We start from the raw sequence: 16,836 nt of genomic DNA on the forward strand, positions 1-16,836 counted from the left end.
ATATATATATATATATATATATGTACATATATGTTTTTATATGTTTTTGTATATATACAATATTTTTGTTTATGTGTATTTATAATAATATAATTATATTTATATATGGAATTAAAGTTGAAATTTGATTTTATTATATTATATATTATAATATAGTATGAAGTGCTCTAAATGTCCTGGAAGTCCAGAGTCAATGCAGCCGTCTACCAGGACATTTAGAGCACTCCATGCTTCCTTCAGCAGAAAAGCTTTATGAAGATGCTTTATGAAGATGATTTTCCAGCAGGATTTATATATATATATATATATATATATATATATATTTATAACAATATAACAATATATATATATTTGTACATGTATACATCCACATTCTCACACACACACACAGAAATAGAGTTGACTTTCTGACTTAGCTTATATGCATGTTTAGTGTGTAAGTATTTATAATGCATAATAATGATAATATACATAGTAAGATGCATACCAGCTACAATATTGCTAGTTTCACAGCAGCTTTACAATAGTAACAAATTCAAAACAAATTCTGCTGTAAAGCAGTTCTAACAAGCCAATAGTGTCAATATTCAGCTCAAGTCACTTCAGTCTTGATTCAGTTCAGTTCAATAACTGTAAAATTCAAAAGTTGTGCATACATCAGTTTAATTAGTGTAAATGTACATGTGATAAACTCTTATACACTGCACTGAACAAGCAAAAGACACTCGAGAGTGGTGTTTTACATTTTTCACATCTGTGTGTAGTTTGGTGTGTATGTGGATAATCTTTTGATAACAAAAAATTGAATTTAGTTAATTTCGTCAAATGTTAATTAAAAGTTGTCCCATTACTCCTGCTTGAATGTTGAAGTGGTTGGCAGGAACCTCAACAGATTCTGGCCAGTGGAAAATTGTGTGAAAAGCTTGGGGTGTAACTTTTTCTGAAGCTGGAGGGATGTTTACATCTGCAACAGGCTCCTCATCTGCTCCAAGGATTTCACGTATCCCTGTCTGGTTTCAAGTTAGCTGTGAGAGACATCCTCGAATGAATAGTTGATTGGGAGACATGTACCGTTCAGTTCTCAGCTTGTGGTGGTTCCATTGATGAATAAACAGTTGGAGATCCCTGTTGATTCGAGGTATATACACATAATGTAATGCCCAAAGGTGCATTTCATTGGTACTGTCAATTTTACCTTCACTTTCCAAAAGCATGAATAAGGCATAGTAAGTATTGGAGATGCCGCACCAAACGTCCCGCCACAATCTCTCAATTCTCTGGTTGTGTGTGCTCCTTCCTCTTAGAGCACTTCCTCTGGTGAATCCCCGGAAGACATTCATAAATAGGCAGACTGCATTATTCTCCCCTCCATTATCACAACGGACTCTTGAAGGTAAACCATATTGGCCAATGGTTTCTACAAAACTCTGGAAAACTGTGTCACTGCGATTGTTGGAAGAAGCCTTTAAGAATACAACAAGCCTGCTGTACCTGTCAATTCCACCATGTATGACAATCCTCCACCTAAAAAAATAAAAAGTAATAATTATGTAAGGTACACTGAAACCTGATAATTTTACGTAATATTTATTCTGGTAGTCATCTCTAAAGATCTAAAGCTAAGTATACAGAAGGTGATGGAAATTAATGTTACTGGATTAATTTGTATTTGGCAGAAACCATCTTGAGTGCCATCAATAATATTGACATATCATTGAAACCCGAGTAAAATGATAAAAAATAAGTTTATTTTAGCAGTTTGCCACTGTCTATTTTTTACATTAAATAAAAAAAATAGTAGGACCATTTACCTGATTAACTTATGATTACCGCCCAAATGCCATACATAAAATTAACCATGAATTTACTGCATAAAACTGTGAAATTACTGCATTTCCGTGTCAATCCATGTTCATTTTTAGAGCAAACAATGCGCTGTCACTTTAATTCAGCACGTGCAGCACAGCAAAAATAGGCAAGGCAAGGCAAGTTTATTTATATAGCACATTTCGTACACAATGGTAGTTCAAAGTGCTTTACATAAAAGAAGGTAAAATAATCATGAAGAAAAATAATTACTAGGTGGAGTAATGAAATTATAAAAACATAAAACAAGCAATTTTAAAAACATAAAACAAGCAATTTTAAAACATTGGAAATGATTTAAAAAATGACTTATTTAAAATGAATTTAAAACAGTTAAAAATAGAAAATGATTTTACATAATAGACTCGGTACATAAACGTTCGCTGCACTGCTGCAGACGCACCGCTCCTGGAATGCACTGACGGACCACAACCGCGTGCAGTGTGAACGCTCTAATCCGTTAACATGGGTGCGTAAAAAAATACGCAACGCATACGCACTGCAGACGGAGTATGTGTGAAACAGGCGTAAGAAAAATAACCTAACCTTAAACGACGTTTCACAGTTCGCCTGGACACACACAAGATTTCCGCCATTTGTCTTGTAGAAAAGTTATATTCTATCAGAAAACGCAACTGTTCTTCGGTTATGGAGAATCGTGGATGGCCAGATGAGCCCCTTACCAAAGGGAGCACTATAGCCCTGGGGAACTAAGGATAACAGAAAAAAAAACACTTAATAAAGAACAATTCACAATTAGTATTCAAAACATCTCAAACACAATAATATGATACATATCAATATTAACACATTTTGGAGCATACCGTGCTGCTGAGTCAATGTTTCCAAATGATCCAGAAACTCGGATACCTGGTCCAGCATTTCATTTGCCGTTTCAGGATCCAGCCATTCTCCCCCTTCTGGCCATTGTCTGCATTCTGTAAAAGACAAAATATATAATAATATAATATAATAATAAAAAAATCTAGGTTCCTCTACTTCAGTGGTGGCTGAATAACACTTTCATTAACATAAACTATGACCTAGTTCTTAAAATTAATTCAAAATAATTACAAAGAATCAGATTGTCATGTAAATTTTTTTTCATTCATTATATATATATATATATATATATATATATATATATATATATATATATATATATAATATATATTACTGTCAGGACATTATAAAACAAAGTGCTTTGGAAAACTGCAAACTGAACAATGTAACCTAAAGTTAAATGTAATTTTAAATCATAATTACATACGTTTTATTAGCTATCCATCCACTGGTATTGTAAGAGAACATTTTTCCTTACCATGTAATGATTTCAAGTTGCATTAAGTCAGCCATAGATCGTGCTTTCTTATAAATGTAATGCATTTTGGACATATTCAAATCTTCATTGTGGTTAGAAGAAGCCAGCTGCACGCAGTCTGAAAATGTTCGTTGGCAGTTTGCTAAAAAATTTCTAAGAGCCATGGTTATGGCTGTTGACTTTTGAATCTGTAGAACGACCGTAGGACTTAAAAAAGGGCATGACAAATCATGACATAAGGCTGACATCACATGCAACGTACCAATGCATCATCCTTTGCGAACAATTATAACGTCTGATGTTTGCATACGTGCATACCAGTATACCTTACGACATCCTTCATGAATAAACATGACTTCTGATGTTTGTATACGTATAAACCAACCAGAGACATACGTACCATCACGTCCCATATGCAAATATAGTCTCAGAAACAGCATTTCATTGGCTGCTTTGCTTGTTGACGCGTTAACGCGAACAAACAGTGCGTGTTGACGCCATCAAAAATCACTAGTTTCGTTTAAAGAATATTGGCACCATCCGCGTTCCATAGAAGTGGGCAGTCATGCATCGTAATCAATGACGTACATCGAGACAAAAGGCTTGTTTGAGATGAACAAAATCTGTAATCAAAAGGCAACAAAAACTGTGAAGTTGTGTAAACAATTTGATATATTTTTGTAAGTCCGCATTTCCCCTGGCAAAATGTGATGATGTAAGTCTTTTGTTTGTTTTTGTTTATGTTAAAATACTTGCAATGTTGGAAACTGCACAATGTGATATTTTTATTTTGGATTTCATCTCTCTTGTTAAGATGGTGTTTGTTGAATAAAAAAAAAAAAAAAAAAAAAAAAAAAAAAAAAAAGATGAACAAAATCTGCGCAGAACCGATCACCGGTGATCACCGCGAGATGCATGCCGGTTAGAAAAGCGTCCGAGTTACGTCCGCCTTGATCTGATGTCATGCTGACGTGTGCCGAAAAACTCTCGCGACGGCGAGGCGGCTGTGTCGGATTGAGCAGATGAGCGCAGTTGCTCTCCACCGACTGCGCTATTCAAAAGCATGATGGGAAACGACCGAGTGACGACACAGCTTAAAGCTCATTGGTTCAGACAACTGTGATGCTGCGTTCTCTTCTAAAAAATCTGATTTCATGTGATTATGTATTTAAATTATGCATGAATCTTCCCAAACACTATTACAGTGCGATATCTGTGTGAGATATGTGATTGTTGTCATATTTCTATCAAAATCTAAAATACATGTTTGTATTAAAGTAAAAACGGATGATAAATACGGCTTTCGTATGGAATTAAATAGCAAGCACCTTGAGTGTCTTGTTTATCATATTTATTTTCATATAAAAGCAACAGAACTGAATTTATATCATGTTTATTAGCAACACAGCACGTGAGTGAGAATAACGCGATATCTGCCTTTGATCTCGTAGGTATCTGTTCCACTTCGAGAGCTCAGAACTGTCCGTCTTGCCTGCGCTTATTTCACTCCTCCCCTCACTTCAGCCGCCTACTCTCGCCTACATTTCAGGCGAGGCGAGGCGCATCTCAAACAAGCCTAAAGGGAAGTTTGCGAGTGAAGGGTGTAAATTTGAACAACACTTTCAAAATTAATTGGATTAGACAGTTTATGTGTAATCCAAACTCTATCTGGAATTTTATCGCCAATTACTATTTTTCCAAATTAGGTGGTCTCCCTTTCCTATTGATCTGTAATTATAATATTGCTAGAATCCCTTACAATTTATCTACATTTCATAAACAGGCATTACTTGCATGGTCATTAATTTATAAGCACAATTTCTCCCCTCTCCCCATTGATACAAGCTGCTCTTTTTGTGGTGACCCTAATGGAACTGATATGCATGTCTTTTGGGATTGTCCTCATACACAGCTATTTTGGATTGAATTCTCCAATGTTGTCAATCGCAGTGTGCTCCAGGGTTTCTCTCTGCTTTTTAAGGATGTACTGTTTGGCTTCTTTAATATTCAAAAAGACAAAATTAATTAATATTTTATTATTAACCTATAGTTAGTTCTTGCAAAATTTTCTATTCACCGCAGTAAATCCACTCTTCAAAATCCTTTATATATTGTTTTTGAAAAAGAGGTTCAACAGTATATCCAAACTATTTCATCTTCCAAAAATCTCAAAGCTATTAAAACAATTAATTTATTTAATATTTTTAATTTATTTTGTTAAAGCTTTTGTTTTGTATTATTTATTGACTGTTGCATATCTATAAATGGTGCTTTGCATGTAATGTCACCTTTTTGCACATAATGTTGATATTATATGTGTTTGTATCTTTGGTACCTTGGCATTAATATAAAAAAAAAAAAAAAAAAAAAGAGTGAAGGGGGTAAACGGAGGCTGGGGGGCGGGAATTCGGGGCGGACGCCAGAATGGAGAAGCACGCCTCAGACAGAAAGTGAGGTGAATGCAGAAAGAGAATATGAGAATGATCTAGAGGAGATGGAAGGTGATGAAGCTTCAATAATTTCTAATGGAACGAATTCAAACGATGGAGTTTGGCAGGAGGTGAGACAAGAGAGGAAAAAAAGGAAAGCCAATGGAAAGAAAGGAGACGAGAGTAAAGAAAATAAAAGAAAAGTGATAATTCGATTTCAAACCCCATGTGCATTGAATCCGTTTAAGGTCAGTGAAGCTGTATGTAAGATAGTAGGAGAGGTATATACAGGCAAAACTTTAAGAGATGGAAATTTGTTTATTGTTTGCAAAGACAGAGATCAACAGCAACGTTTAATGAGGTGTAAAACACTGCTGGGGAAGGCTGTGAAGCCGCGAATATGGGAAGAAAGAGGGAGAGCTATGGGTGTTATATCTGTGGTATTGATGTGACCGAAGAGGAAATTAAAGTGAATATAAGAGGAGTTTGTGTAAGCAACGTTAAATGGTTGCCATACACTAGAGATGGTGTTAAAATACCAAGTATGTCTGTTATGTTGGCATTAGATGAGGATAAACTACCTGAACGGATTAGAATTGGGTATGTTAGTTATGTAGTGAGACCATACGACAAGATGTTTTAAATGCCAACGTTTTGGTCACATTGCTGTAGCGTGTAGGGCTAAGGCCCGTTGTGCTAAGTGTGGTGGTGGGGGGGGGGGGGGATGATGAATATGGTAAATGTGCTGAAAGGATCAAAATTAAATGTTGTAATTGTGGAGGAGAGCATAGTGCTGCGTATAAGGGATGTGAAGCACACACAAGAGCAGTTCAAGTCCAAAATGTGAGAATGAAAGAAAAAATTACATACTCTGAAGCAATCAAAAAAGTCGACTTTAAAACAAGGAATAGTTTAGGCCCAAGGGTAGGCCTAGTACCTGTGATCCAAAATCCAGCCCAAAACGTTGTGCATAAATGCTGTAGAGTAAATGAAAATACTCTGATTGTAGAAAAGAAGACATTTATTGCATTTATGGTGGAAGTCATTAACTGCACAGCACAAACAGATAGCAGAACAGCAAGAATTAAGATGATCTTAAAAGCAGCAGACAAGTACCTAGGTGAAGAGGGACTAACAACTGATTCTATCAATAAAATGCTTAGAACAGAGGTAGTAGAAAGTCAGTCATCAGGTGGTGGTGGATGCTGATGGGTATATCCATTTTGCAATGGAATGACAGGAGTTTAATTTCTAATGGACAAGAATTAAAGTGTTTTATAGAAGAACTATCTGTTAAACCTAACGTTATTTGTGTTCAGGAAACTTGGTTAAAACCCTCTCTTGATTTTATAATTCATGGGTACACGGCTGTGCGCAAAGATAGAAGTCATGTAACGGGGGTGGAGTGGCTACATTCGTCCAACAAGGTATTAATTTTAGGGCTATAAACAATGATGTACAGACTGAAGTGGTCATTGTTTGATTTTGGGATAACAGAGGTAAAATCAAAGTAGCTAACCTTTATAACCCCTGTCAAAAGTTAACAGAAGTTATGCTAGAAGGTATATGGGAAAGGGGAAATGGAAAAGTAATAATATGTGGAGATTTCAATGCACATAGCTCATTATGGGGCAGTGTAAGAACAGATGAAAATGGGAGGATCATTGAGGAGTATATGGATGAGCACAATCTAGTATGTTTGAATGATGGAAGAGGTACAAGATTGGATGTAGGCAGAGGAACAGAGTCAGCTATAGATCTGACTATAGTGTCAGAACAAATAGCAGGGAGAAGTCAATGGGAGGTTTTTAGTGACAATAGTTTGGGAAGTGATCATTACCCTATTTGGACAAAGATGAGTGACCAAAGTGTACAGTTAGAAGGTAACTGGTTCCCAAGATGGAAAATGAAAGAGGTCAACTGGGAACATTATAGTATGGTAGCAAGTGGAAAGTTGATGGGGATTATGTCATATTCAGGTGATGACGTTGAAGAATTGAACTCTGTGATTACTGGCATACTGTATGAATCAGCAGAGGAGACTATAGGAAAAAGAAAATGGTCCCATGGTGGTCAAAGGGGTGCAAAGAAGCAGTTAAGGCAAGGAACAAGGCTTTTAAAGTTATTAAATCAAATCAAACATTCAATAAATTAATTGAATACTGGAGAGACTTTTGCAGCAATATTGGGTCTGAAATTAAGGTTAGTGAGGTATGGGGAATGATAAGGAAAATGGGAGGTATTAGAAGGGACTTAGAATTACCAGTAATAAGAGGAAATGACATTGAGGCAGTAACTAATGAAGAAAAGGCAGAGGTACTGGCTAGGGCATTTGTTAAGGTACATAGCACACAGAAATTATCCAGTGAAGAGTTAATGTGGAGAACAAAGGTGATTGAGGAAAATAGAGGCATATTGGGGAGGAAAGACACAGATGAAGGTGTAATCGATACAAATTTTACATTATTTGAACTGAAAAGAGCTTTAATAGGTTTAAGGGTACTTCATCAGGGAAAGATGAAGTGTGTTACAAAATGATAGAGCAGATATCAGATGTGGCTAAGCCCGGCAAGGATAAAACAGATGTTAAAAGTTATAGACTAATAGCTCTTACATCCAATTTATGCAAAATTATGGAGAAAATTATTACTTTAAGACTAGGATATGTAGTTGAAAAAGAGAAATGCTCTCCCCTCACCAATGTGGATTTCGTAATGGGCGCACATCAATGGACCCAATTATTTGTCTAGAAAACGAAATAAGGAAAGCTCAAGTAAAGTAAAAAAGCTGTTTTGGTTATATTATTCGACATTGGAAAAGCATATGACATGTTGTGGAAGGAGGGGCTTTTAATTAAGTTAAATAAGATGGGTATAGGTGGCAGGATGTTTAATTGGATTCAAGATTGTTTGGGTATAGGAGGCAGGATGTTTAACTGGATTTAAAAAATTTCAAGTATATATCAAATAGAGAGTGGTACTCCACAAGGAAGCGTATGCAGCCCAATAATTTTTAATATAATGATTAATGACATTTTTAATAGAGTAGATCAGAGGATGGGTAGAGCATTATATGCTGATGATGGGGCATTATGGGTGAGAGGAAGGAATATTGACAACCTGAAGGTTAAACTGCAATCAGCAATTGTTAAGGTTGAAAAGTGGTCATATGAGTGTGGCTTTCATCTATCTATTGAAAAGACACAATTTATGTTTTTCCAAAAAAAGAACAAACCCTAATATAGATCTTAAACTGTATGGGCAGCATCTAAAGCAAGTTGATAATATAAGAGATTTGGGGGTATGGTTTGACGTTAAGCTAAATTTTTAATTTTAATTTAGATATTTAAGTGTATATACTGTATGTATATGCAGTTGTTTTTTGGTGGGGATCATGAGTGTTGTTGATGAAAAGGATTTATACTGCATTGATTTGTTCTGTTTTTGATTATGGAAGCATAGTTTATAGTTCAACATCTAAAACCTTGATCCAAGAACTAGATGGAGTACAGGCCAAGGCACTTCGAATATGTTGTGGTGCGTTTAGGACAACACCGATTCCATCATTACAAATAGAGGTAGGAGAAATACCTTTAGACCTAAGGCGATTAAAACTATCCATGTCTTACTGGACAAATCTGCAAGGTCATGAAGAAACACACCCCACAAAGCAGGTGTTATTAGAGTGCTGGGAGTATGGGCGCCCATTATGCAGTTTTGGGTGGCATGGGAATAGGCAGGCAAAGGATATGGAGATTGACAGCATTGCGTGTTGCAAAATTGTTAGCACACCAACAATCCCACCATGGATGTTTTGTTCTCCCAGGGTATATTTGGAAGTTAAGAACATCATTAAATCAGGGATATATAAAAATGTTCAGCAATATATTGACATAAATCATGGTGACACAGTTCAGATTTACACAGACGCATCAAAAGATCAGACTGGGAAAGCAGGGGTTGCAGTCCACATTTTAAAGTATAATGTTAATATTAAAAAAAGGATAACAGACCATCTGGCCATTTTTACAGCAGAAATGATAGCAATAATTCTGAATTTACAATGGGTGGAAGAAGTAAAACCCAATAAGGTGATCGTCTGTTCAGACTCAATGTCCTCACTAGCATGTATTCAGAGTGGAAAGTCTACACGTAGACAGGATCTTCTAGATGAAATTAATCAAATAATTTTTTAAATCAACCAACAGAGCATAAGGGTAGGATTTATATGGGTTCCTGCACACAAGGGAGTGGAGGGGAACTAGAGGGCAGACATGCTGGGGAAGGAAGCTGCTACATCAGAACTGGTTGAGCTGGATATCAAATTAAGCAGGTCAGAAATTAAAAGTATTATTAAGGACAAAATTAACAGAATGTGGCAGGAGAGTTGGGATAAGGAGGGAAAAGGCTGACATTTGTATAAAATACACAAAAAGGTTACAGCTAGTAAAATCAGTTGATTGGAAAGGCAGGAGGAAACATGGTATACCAGACTGAGGACGGGACATACAAGTTTAAATAGTGGATTACATATTATAGGGAAACATCAGACTGGAGTATGTACAAACTGTGGAGTAATAGAAAATGTAGTGGGGTTTTTTTTTTATTTTTATTTTTTTCTTCTTGTAGGTTGAGGAGCTCAGGGTGGAAGCTGGAGGAGCTGAACACGCAGAGCCAGCTGAAGCTTGAGCTTTGGTCCTATAGGATTTTTTTTTTTTTTTTTTGAATGATGACATCCAAATGTGATCACACCTCAGCTCAGTAGATGGTGGTAATGCACAATGATTGCAAACTACCAATACAATTCATCGAAGAAGAAGAAGAAGAAGAAGAAGAAGAAGGGCGTAAACGTAATGGAACATGCGCCAAAGCTGGTTTGCCAACCGCCATTAAACGTTTAAGAAAGAGAGAAGAAAACAAGAAGAAGACGAAGCAGAATGTGTTGGTTTATCTCCGATCGTAACAGAAGAGGTAACAGTGCTGACGCAGAGATAGTTTTTGTTTTCACTTGAGTTCATAAACATATGTCTTTAAATCTCTCGCGACAGGAATGACGATTTGGTTACAGCGTTACTAAACCACTGTAAACTTTCTTTACCAAATAGTGGTTGTAATACAATTCCGCTAAAAACATACAGATACGAAAGGTTTGTTTAACAGATGTAAAGGGGTACAACGTTGTTTCTGCCAATTCAGCTAGTAGAAAGTAATTTAGGGTCGAAAAATGTGACTGTAAAAAAACGAAAGTAAAAGTGTTTAGGAGTGGGCTTCAGTACAGCACTTCCGTGTTTCTTGAGGCAACAGTAGGCCTACTTCCGTGTTTGATTATTTCAAAACATTTAATTAGTTTTGCATTTCATGTCTTTCAGTCAAGCTTTCACACTTTATATGCGGCGCATTGATCGCTAACAATAAGACTTTAGTGGGTTTTTAACTTTAATGGGCTGTACTAACAGTCAGTGTTGGGCTCGTTACTCCGAAAATTTTATTTATTATTCGATACTAGTTACCCCTTTCAAAAGTAATATTATTACTTTACTTATTACTTTCTGGCAACAGTAATTAGTAGGGCTGTGCAAAAAATCGAATACGATTTTCATGCGCATCTCTTCAGTAAAGACGCTCCTGTAATTAGTAGTATATCTCCAGCACGTGCGTTAAGATCAGGGTTGCCAGGTTTTCACAACAAATCCTGCCCAGTTGCTTCTCAGAACTAGTCCAAAACTAGCCCAATCGCGTTTCCAGGAGGTTCCCCGATAAAAATTGTATCCCGGGGTTAAAATATATGTTTTTGTCAGGGTTGCCCTGGTAATATTCACATTTTAGGGGCTAAATATCACTTTATTGGTATTGGGGTCGCTTCAAACCCGCGGACATGAAAAACAGCCGCAGACTTGGTAACACTGGTTCAGGTGGAGCGGCATTTACTACACAGAGCCATAGTCCACCGACAAGCTACACAAAATAGCTTTCAAAATCGAGAAAGAATCGCCTGCAATTTTAAAATCAATTTGTGTAGATTGTCAGTGAATTACGGCTCTGTGTAGTAAATGCCAACCAGTGTTGCCAAGTCTGCGGTTGTTTTTCATGTTCGCGGGTTGAAGCGACCCCAATACCAATAATGTGATATTTAGCACCTAAAATGTGAATATTACCAGGGCAACCCTGACAAAAAACTTATATTTTAACCCCGGGATGCAATTTTTATCGGGGAACCTCCTGGAAACGCGATTGGGTTAGTTTTGGACTAGTTTTGAGAAGCAACTGGGCAGGATTTGTTGTGAAAACCTGGCAACCCTGATCTGAACGCAGGTGTTTAGAAGGGTATAACTGCAGCCTGGAGATCTCCAAATGGGGGCGGGAACTCCAAAACGGGGTGGGAGCTCCAAAATAGGGTGTGACTTCCTCCCATTGACAGACAGGCACATGACACGCAAGCGCAATTTTTCCCCCCAATGAACTTAAGTGCAAACGCCGCCCCATAACTGATTCTAAAGATTTTATTGGTTGTGTCAATTAAAGTGTTGTTTCCTACACTATGCGATATGAGATCATTCCATAACTCCCCAACTGGACCTCGCCAGACAATGGCACCTTTTTAGTTACACCCAGCGTCACTACCCCTTTCTACCCTGCAAATTTCGAGCCCCAGGATGCCCCCTTTGCTGAGAAAAAAGCGTTAGAGCTGCGCTGGGACGGCTCGCGGGAGACCTCGTGGGTGATTCACGTTTATATCATTAAGCAGAGGTTCAAACTCCAGTCCGAACATCACTGGCCACAAGCTTTGGGGTTGCTCTCACAGAGAATATTTATTTATATAGCATATTTTATTTTATGAAAATAAAATGAACTAGAAACAATGTTTAAGTTATAAAATTTTATTTTGAAATGTAAGTCAATAACAATTGGCTGGAGCCAGAGCCAATGGTGAAAGTCTTTGCGCGAGGAGACCCCACCCCATTTTGGAGGTTCTGCCCAATTTTGGAGTTCACGCCCCATTTTGGAGATCTCCGGCCTGCAGTTATATGTACTTGCACGTGCTGGAGATATACTACTAATTACAGGAGCGTCTTTACTGAAGAGATGCGCATGAAAATCGTATTCGATTTTTTGCACAGCCCTAGTAATTAGTTACACTAGCCTACTAGTTACATTAATTTTCCTTTACGCCCCACTGAAGTTGTGATTGTGTATCTTCCCCATAAAGTTCTTCTAAAATGTTACTAACAATATATTTCTGTCTCATCATTTGACCAAAATCTACACTGGATCACAGTCAGAAGTTATTACAAACACTCAATGGTTATTGATAGTGACTTTTAAGTTAAAGTGTTGTAGTCTATTAATTGTCGTGTGGAGCTTAAAGCTAATTGTACCTATAATTTCTATGTTGAAGATATATGTTTTATATTTATTTTATTATTTTATGTATTTTATTAAAATAAGTTCATTAGATTTTTAAGTTTTTTAATATTATTTATTTAGTTTTTAGAGGGATTCAGATGGTTGTTGGTTGGAGTGATGCCACAACTTACACATCTGTGTTCAGATCATCTTTTCTCCTGACAGAATCAGTGTAATGGCAATGTTTCTGTCCCCTTAATGTAAGCTTTTCCATATTCCAAGCTTTCCTGATGCACTGGTGACTTCATGTGCCTGTGCGAGTTGTAAAAATTATGAAAATAAATCTAGGAATTATTGGATTGTTGGATTTCAGATCAGTAGGGATTGAGGAATCAAAAGTAACTAAGTAACGAGCTGTTTTATGGATGGTAACTGTAATATTATTACTGAAATCTTATTAGTAATTAGTTACACTACTAGTTACTTCAAAAAGTAATATTATTACTGTAACTAGTCACTAGTAACTAGTTACTGCCCAACACTGCCAAGAGTGGAAACAACGTTCTTCTGCATTGAATAAAAAAGTAAATAAATATAACATTTTTCCAAAAGTCTTGTCCAGAACATAACCAGTTTGCTGTGAAATTATGTGTGAATTGTTAATGTTAATAACATTTTCAGTTCACATGTTTACGTATATTAAACAGATGTCTTTATCTACATTACATTGTGTTTGTTTTACAATCTGCCACTCTTATTAGTTTCATTTTTGTATCTCATGTATTAATCACTTGTTGCCAGAAGGTGCTGTGGACAACCATCCATTATTATTACATGAGAATAATCTCACTTTTTCTGTGTCAAAGAATGAAACCAGATGAAGCTCCTCATGACTCTCATACCTATTTCTAACAAGCAATCCATCACAAAATGGAATAATTGTTCAAAATGGACCCTCTAGTCATATGGAAGAGAGGTATGACAATTTATATATATTTATATGTAGTGTGTTATTGGTATAAGGAAAAAAAAAGTCAATTTATAACAATGAAAATCTTGCATAGTTTCTTGTATATTGTTAAACCTGTTTTCTCTCCCTTTCTGAAAGTTTGAGATCAGATGAAACAACAGTTCCAGCACTTTCATACACTTGCCTGAGTGTAATTGTCATAAAGACTTTTGGCCCTCTAGCAGTTGATGCATGAAACTGCAAATGACTTGCAGAGTAACATTGCTTTGGTAATTATGTGAGACCAGTTTAGCCATCGTTACAGGTGATTGTCTAATCAGAGAAAATGTTACTAACAACATCAACATCCACCCCTCCCTCACCCAAGAAAAAGGTAATTACTTAAACATAAAAAATGATGCACATGCCTTTCACCTACAGTAGCCGGACCTTCTTTTCATTATTCACAGACATAAAATCTGTAAAATGTTGTCAAATCTGTCCTGACAGCTGTAATATATAAATCATTACTGTAGGCTTACCATAGTAAGACAAAAACACAGTTAGGAAATTTTTACGTGCTCGGTCATTAAGGAAATTTTGTTTATTTCTAACAAAACAAAATGTACATGGTGTAGCTTTAAATATTGACAAATTCGAGTTCATGAATTGATTTCCCCCAGAATATTTAGGGGATATTTTGAAACTTCATTTAATTCAATGGCATTTAATGTACTTAACATATTATTTCAACTTTGTCTTCATGTACCAAAGGGTGAGACCAGATGAGTCGCCATCTCCTGCACTCTAACTGCTGTCTATTAAAAATTGATCAGTCAGTGGATGGACAGACTGCATTCATCAATGGAGCAAAGTTTCAAGGGAGAGAAGTATGAGAATTTACTCTGTCAGGGGTTTAAAGATAGTGTGTGTGTTGTATAATAAAGACAATTTGTTTGCATCTTATGCAATATCTTAAGCTTGTTTTTCTCTCTTCCTAAAAGTTTAAAACCACATAAAGCTCCATCTCCAGCTTACTTAATGCATTCTAGGCTGTTAAAGTACATAATGACCTATAACAATCCCATTTTTCTCCATGTTCAAAAGGGTGAGATCAGAAGATGCACCATCTCCAGCACTCTCACACCTGTCTGTAAAAAGTGATCAGTCAATGGATCGGCCAATCACATTCAACAATGAAACCCCTAGTTACATTAGGTTTGAAAAGTATGAGAATTTACTGTTTTTTTTGTTTTGTTTTTTCTCAAATGGTGTGCTTGTTGCATAATTAAAAAAAATTATATATATATATATATATATATATATATATATATATATATATATATATATATATATATATATATATATATATATATATATATATAAAAAGATAATTTTTAGACAGCGTACTATACTTTTCTTTTTATATTTTGTATGTCTCTTGTATATTGTATAACTCAAAGTTTCTGTCTCATCCTTACAGTCATAGACCAGATGAGGCACCATCTCCTGCAACCTCATACTTCTCTTTAAAAAGCAACCAATCAATGGATCGACCGATTACATTCAAAGACAGAACACAGCCTTACAGTGTTAAACGGTATGTGAATTTATGTTTTATATGTTTATATGTTTTTTATCTCTTTTGTTTTCTCTAAAAGTTTCTGAGCATTATTTTTTATGTCATTGTGATATTTGTGTATAGCCTAAATTGGTACTCTGACAGTCTGAGACCAGATGAAATATTTTATCCTCACAGTTCAGTTGTGTCTTTAAAAATTGATGTGTAGATGGATCGGCCAATCACATTCAACAATGGAACCCCTTTTTACATTGGGTTTGAAAAGTATGAGAATTTAATGTTTTTTTTTGTTTTTTTTTTTCTCAAATGGTGTGCTTGTTGCATAATAAAAAAAAAATTAAAATAAATATATATAATTTTTAGACAGAGTACTATACTTTCCTTTTTATATTTTGTATGTCTCTTGTATATTGTATAACTCAAAGTTTCTGTCTCATCCTTACAGTCGTAGACCAGATGAGGCACCATCTCCTGCAATCTCATACTTCTCTTTAAAGAGCAACCAATCAATGGATCGACCGATTACATTCAAAGACAGAACACAGCCTTACAGTGTTAAACGGTATGAGAATTTACATTCTTTTTTGCCATATACTGTATATTTAATCATATAACTATGCTTGCATAAATTTCCCACATCTCCTTACAGTATATCAGGCCAGACTGGGACACAATTTCAGGCTGAGAGTCTCACATTTGAGAACCCAGAACAAATTTTAAAAGCACTTAATGTTCTGTTGTACACTTACAGGTAGGGCTGGGCGATATATCTAACGATATGATCATGCGCATCTAGTCAGTATATCTGGTTCCTTGATTACCGCTAAATCGCCATCACCTGCTTTCAAATGGAGAGGCATTTAATACACAGAGCCGTAGATCACTGACAAGCTACGCAATATCGCGTTCATTATCCCAGATGAATCGCCTTCGATAATGAACGCGATATTGCGTACCTTGTCAGTGATCTACGGCTCTGTCTATTAAATGCCGCTCCATTTGAAAGCAGGTGATGGCGATTTAGCGGTAGTCAAGGAACCAGATTTACTGACTAGATGCGCATGATCATATCGTTAGATATATCGCCCAGCCCTACTTACAGGTGCATCTCAATAAATTAGAATTAGGGATGCACCGATCATGATTTTTCATGGCCAATTCCGATACTGATTTTTTTACAAGCAAACTGGCCGATACCGATTTCCGTTATTTTATTTTTTTCTTTAAGCAATAAACAAGACAGAAAATATAGAAAGAAAATATACATAAGATGTTTATTTGGTATTTAATAGGCCAAACTGGCTTTTGGCTATTGAAAACAATAACCGTAACATTCTGAAATTGCC

At 36.0% G+C, this 16,836-nt stretch overlaps 2 long non-coding RNA genes across 6 annotated transcripts; one reads left to right on the forward strand and one right to left on the reverse strand.

Moving 5' to 3' along the window:
* Positions 1-366: 366 nt before the first annotated feature.
* LOC122142759 lies at positions 367-2,786 on the reverse strand. The gene is made up of 3 exons (XR_006158784.1): positions 2,691-2,786; positions 2,413-2,576; positions 367-1,524 (listed from the first exon to the last, which is right to left on the reverse strand). It is a non-coding gene; the product is annotated as an uncharacterized LOC122142759 (long non-coding RNA).
* A 7,547-nt stretch (positions 2,787-10,333) lies between these two features.
* LOC122142758 lies at positions 10,334-15,651 on the forward strand. Of its 5 annotated transcripts, XR_006158782.1 has the most exons (7): positions 10,334-10,586; positions 13,826-13,935; positions 14,068-14,302; positions 14,683-14,798; positions 15,016-15,126; positions 15,392-15,508; positions 15,614-15,651. It is a non-coding gene; the product is annotated as an uncharacterized LOC122142758 (long non-coding RNA). The 5 variants fall into 5 exon arrangements; XR_006158783.1 differs by lacking the exon at positions 14,068-14,302 and having other exon boundaries at positions 10,353-10,586; positions 15,016-15,135; positions 15,635-15,651; XR_006158781.1 differs by lacking the exon at positions 14,068-14,302 and having other exon boundaries at positions 10,354-10,586; positions 15,016-15,135.
* The last annotated feature ends 1,185 nt before the right edge of the window (positions 15,652-16,836 follow it).

The sequence above is a fragment of the Cyprinus carpio genome, unplaced genomic scaffold, assembly GCF_018340385.1.
Source record: "Cyprinus carpio isolate SPL01 unplaced genomic scaffold, ASM1834038v1 S000000115, whole genome shotgun sequence".
NCBI lineage: Eukaryota > Metazoa > Chordata > Actinopteri > Cypriniformes > Cyprinidae > Cyprinus > Cyprinus carpio.